Raw genomic sequence first — 5,852 nt, 5'->3', positions numbered from 1 at the left:
GAATTTGATGGTTTGGAAGATAAAAATTACAAAATGCGACTAATTAATCTTGTAAGAAATAAGTAGTTATTTTTTTAATCAATAAACTGTGTCAGTATAACACTTTGCGATGACTTTTCGTACGTTTTAAATTTTACACTTTTTATGTAAACAAAAATTTTATCAGCTGTTCGTCTAACTTGCAAGTTTCTGCAAATTTTCTGTTCGCGTACTATTTTGGATATTTCTCTCTTGTGAGAGAACAGATGACATTTCGCCGGAATTTGGCAGTTGGTTGGTTTCTGCTGGTGATTTTAAACGAACGCACCTTATATTCTCCAACATCAGATTAAAGAAATCACACGAAATAGGGCCATCTTGTCTGAAATCTCGTTTGCTATCAAACGGCTCGGAGAGGTATTGCTCAAAGTCATTTTACATAGCCGTATTAGTTTCGCGGGGTGATACCAAATTTGCGGCATAAAGAAAACTTATTTTCGTGCTGTGGAAATTATCTTTGAAATCGACAAATAGATGGTGTATGTCGATCCTATGCTCGCGGGTCTTTCCCAAGATTTGGCGTATTGTTAGTACCTAATATATGATGGATTTGCCAGGTCTAAAGCCACACTGATAAGGTCCAATCAGCCTCTCACACAATACACTCGATAAGATCTTGTAACCAATGCCTAGAAGGCTGATCCCGCGGTAGTTGGCGTGTATGTCGGGGTCGCCTTTCTTATGGGCACTTAAATTCCAGTCGTCGGACATGCGTTCATCTGACCATATTCTGCATAAGAGTTGATACATGCACCTTATCAGCTCCTCGTCGGCGTACTTGAATAGCTCGGCTAACAAGCGTCACCTCCAGCAGCCTTGCTGTTTTTAAGCGACGTAATTGCTATTCGTACCCATGGTTGCCAAAATTGGTAACTTTCTACCAAAATTGGTCACTTTTAAGCGGTTTGGTAACTTTTATTTCATTTTGGTAACTTTTTCAACCAAACATCTATTACTAATTAATTATGTTTTTCATGTGCGTATTTATAAAAACCCTTCGAGTTTCAGTGGCAGTACTACTGACACTTCTACAAAATTACTTCTACAAAATTACTTCGATAAAATTAGAGTCATCTCCTATTCGAATACTGGAAATATTTGAATTGCAGTGGCAGCACTACGGGCTACACTTCTACAAAAAAAATCGAATTTTTGCGATCTCACATTTTAATACTGGAAATACAGTTTGGGACAGTAGTTCAGTAAAAATGGTATACAAATTCGGCAATCTGGCAACTTTCCGGCACACAAAAAAAATGTCGCGTGCTTTTTACCAGACCCACCTACCGAATGTATTTCGACCCACTGGATCCGAATCTGAGGTCCATTTGACACGTACCGTACACCGAAAAAAATAGCAAAAAATTGGCAATTTTCGCAATTTACTCGAAATTTTATACGCGTCAAAAGGACGGTTAAAAGCACCCGAAACTTTTTTTTGTGGGCCGGTGCTATTATTCCGTGAGTCGCAGGTTCAAATATCGGCACATTCCGAACGAAAAATGACACTGAAGATGGCACAACGCGGAAACCGGTTTTGTCTCCAAACCAAATTTGGCAAGCGATGACGGAAAATCGTTCCACATTACATCATACTCCTACGCTGTCGAAAAGACGAACAACGAAAATGAAAATATCGGCACATGCAGTAATTATTTTCTAATAAAAAAAATATTATAATTGTCAATAGGATTTTCAATCTTGATATTTTTTTTTAGAAAATAGATTTGAACTTCTGTGCTAGAACTGAGAGCTCTTGATATATAATCAAAAATTGACAAATTATAAAAATATTGAATTTATTACATAAGTGCACAGATTCTTGCTACATATATGCACAGTATACAATAAACCAGCCGTTGACAATATGCTTATTTGAAAATTAATACATGAAATATTGTGAATGTATAGGATTTTTTGTTCATTTACCCATCCCAGTGGGAATTAGGAGCACGTAATAATACCTTATTAGCAACTTACTCTTCACCTGGCAGTCATTACCATTTCCCTGCCGAACGTCCCTTACTTTTACAAAGGCATGGCCGCCTTATGTAAGTAGGAATTTAGAATGTACATTTGGTATCAGACATACTTCTGAGCTGCTTTACAAAGTAAGTTACTAGTAATGCAGAGCAGTCGCTCGGAGTAGTTCGGTGATTGGAAATAACTTCGGCTGCACGTTATTTTGCAACTGACAACGTAATGTGTCTTCGGAGGTGTTCATTTTGCCCTTTACTAGTAGATGACATTGGCCATGATGACAATTTTGGTACTAAAAACTGAAAGAAAACATGGCTTACCTCGCAAGGTGCTTACCTATTTTCCCAGTGGGATAGGCAACGACTGATGCAAAAGTACCCACACACGTTTGTTCATATATTTGAAATGTAAATTTGAACAGAAAAATTCGTAAAAAAAAATAATAAAACAAAATATTTTTGATAACTTCGTGGGAGGTTGGCGTGGTTATTGGCAGATTTCGCCAAAATTTAACACTAACCTAAATTATACCAAAGGCAACTTCGAGGCCGACTTTCGTTAAAATATCTAAATTTTGTTCGAGTTAGCGTGTTTACAAACAGAGAGGGCTGAACCAATTCGTGTTGTCATTCCGAATATTTTGATATATATGTATGCATATGTGTATATATGCACATACATTTTATACGGTTCACAAAAGCGTTTACTTATCTGCATAAACCGTCTTTACTTGCATTAATTCATGCATTATCCTCTTTCAAATGTGAATAAGCGGCATTTTGTGCATTTGAAAATTAGAGTTCGACCTTAAGCAAAGTAATACTTGTTTTACCGCCTAATCGATGGGACCATTTTACAAAGTCAGCCCACCACTATTCACTCAAAGTTTTGTTCGGAACACGGTTTGACTTATATAGGAACTGCATCCGGTCATAATCGCTTACGCTTCACGCTTGATTTGCTTGGAATTGGGTTTTTCTCGTTGTTTTATTTTATGTGACTTGAAAATATTTTTCAATATAAGGAAATATTTAAATTGGATTTCATTTGGGTTAACGAAAACGACAACTGTGAAAAATTATCAACCAATACATTCAAACAAAATGTCAAATAAGCATATTTACATTTTTTGTTTTGGCTATCTGGATTACTGTATACTGTGGCTGTATGTAAGTATATTCAGTAAGTTTTATTCAGTATATTTTTTTCTCAGTGCAGAAGTGAAAATTTTGGTAGTGAAGATTTGGTAACTTTTGGTAACTTTTCTTAAGAAAAAAATTTTGACGTGTGGCAACCATGTTCGTACCTTGTCATAGCCAGGCGCTGGGACATCGATTCCATCGTCATCGAAACAGGATAGAATAGAGGCGAAACCCGAAAATGAGGACCCTAAATTAATAAATATTGTACAAGCAGCAGGAAGAAAAGAAACATTGTTAAGTAAGCAAGGCCTGCCTGTACCAAACGCGCAAATGGTTTTGACAGTAAACGAAGCATATCCGCTTTCTAAAAAGGAATTCAAGGATTCTGAAATTAGCAAAACAAAATTTTATGCGAGCAGACCAAGATCAACGGAAATAAGCTCAACTGACACTATTTTGCATACTGGTGCGAAATAAATTCAATTGACATTATTACCTTTTCAAAAGCGAAATAAAATCCTTTGACATTATTGCTCTTTCAAACATTAAATTTGCGTAGATTCGCGGCGGCTCACGTACGCGCGCCACAACGCGTCGCACTCCGCCGCGCCGCCCTTGTGCCAAATTTTTGTTGACTTCATTTCGCGTTTGGAAAGGAAATAATGTCAACTGACTTTATTACGCACCAGTATGCTAATTAGTGTTAATAGTGTTATGCACTTACCACATAACATTTGTGGAAAATATTTTTATTGGTTTCAGATAGGTATTGATGATGACTACTCATGACAAAAAATGTGTATTCATTCAGAGCCTACTATGGTATTTATGATGAAAAAAGTGTTGCCAAACGGAACGTCCGTAACGCAAGAAACACCCATATACCCACACATAGAGTCTTTCTTAGATTAAAATTTCATCTCTTATATAAATGAAAAAAAGATATCAAATTAAGCATATGAACCTTTTTCATGTCAAGGATGAATAAATTTTTCAAAGGGATAAAAATAGGGCTAGTAGCAATTTTAAATTTATGTGGCCAAAAAAAGTATAAGTATAAATCTAGCCACCAAAGGGCTAAAACGGCAACACTGATTGCCAGAACTTTTTGGACCAACCGGCTAAATTGAAAAAAAAAATATCGGCTAAACTGTTTCAACTAAATTTCACATGTTTTATTCAAATATATCACAAGTACACTCTAAAAAAAATAGTGTAATTTTACGTGCTAAAAGGTAGGTTACTGATTTCCTACCTTATTATTCGCGAAATTACATGCTCGATTATTCAGCGAATAGTTTGTTTAAATTTCGGCAAAAAATGTTAAAAAATTTGCGTCAAAAAGAACGCGAAATTAAATGCCAAATGTGCTATATTTAATCCAAGAGTGTTTAATTTAACACCAAATTGGTTTAAATTTCAGCAAGAATGTTTAAAACTGTGTACTATAATAACGCGAAATTTAATCTCAAATGTGTAATATTTAAACACATGAGTGTTTAACTCTAAGCAGAAAGTGTTTGAAAATGTGTATTAAAAGTACGCGAAACTTAATCCAAAATGTGTAATATTTAAACAAATGCTTGTTTAATTTTGCACAAAATGTGTTTAATTTTCAGCAGGAAATGAATAAAAATTTATACTAAAAGTACGCAAAATTTAATCCCAAATGTGTAATATTTAAACTCATGAGTGTTTAATTTTACACAAAATGTAATTAGTACTCAGCAGAAAATGTTTAAAAATGTGTTCTATAAGTACGCAAAATTAAATGCCAAATGTGTAGTATTTAAACACAAGAGTGTAGTATTTAAACAGAAGTAGTTTCACCTTAAAATAAAATAAATCCGGAAATAGTTTTTCATTTTATATACTAGTTATGTACATATTTTGTTTTATTTATTACATATGGGTTCATTTTATATTGATTCATTTCATATGAAAGTTTAGCTCATTATGTAACAAAGATCACATAAATCCATTGAAATTACTGAACATTAAACAAATATGAGAAAAATAGCCAAAGTTGGTCAAGAAGTCTTGTTTCTATTATTTTGATCATATGAATACACTTTGCAAAAACATATGGCTTAGGGTAACAGAAATAAGTTATTATAAATTAATTCATTAATTCATTTTATATAAAAGTTTAGCTCATTATATAAGAAAGACCACATAAATCCATTAAAATTAATGAACATTAAACAAATAAGATAGGGTTAAAATATAGGGACACGACATTTTGAAATTTCAAATTTTTCTACAAAGTTTGAAATTTGGACTTTTAGCTTTTGTTAGACAATGAGCTGTATTTTTATAAAAAAGAAGTTATGAACATTAAACATGCAATGAAAATATAGCCAAAACTGTTCAAAATGTCGTGTCCCTATTAATTTTCACATGACTGTACGTGTACGTATTTACATATACACTTACATATATACATATGTACATATGTATAACTTACACACGAAGTTTTATTTAAATCATTTAAAATTGGTTAGCTTGACAATTAAATTATTGACCTCCTGTGAATTATTTGTTTTTCTTCGCAACTCGAGTACAGGGCGGATAATACTTATACAAATTTCTTACAAAGAACTCCATTGTTTTCTGATATTTCCGCAGGAAAAATTAAATTACATAAATACATAGAAAATGTGTATGATTTGTTTTAAAAAGGGGAGAAGT

The sequence above is a fragment of the Rhagoletis pomonella genome, unplaced genomic scaffold (assembly GCF_013731165.1).
Source record: "Rhagoletis pomonella isolate Grant_MI unplaced genomic scaffold, Rhpom_1.0 Rhpom_scaffold_00002, whole genome shotgun sequence".
Lineage (NCBI taxonomy): Eukaryota > Metazoa > Arthropoda > Insecta > Diptera > Tephritidae > Rhagoletis > Rhagoletis pomonella.
The sequence above is the reverse complement of the archived record's forward strand: the minus strand, read 5'-3'. Positions refer to the sequence as shown.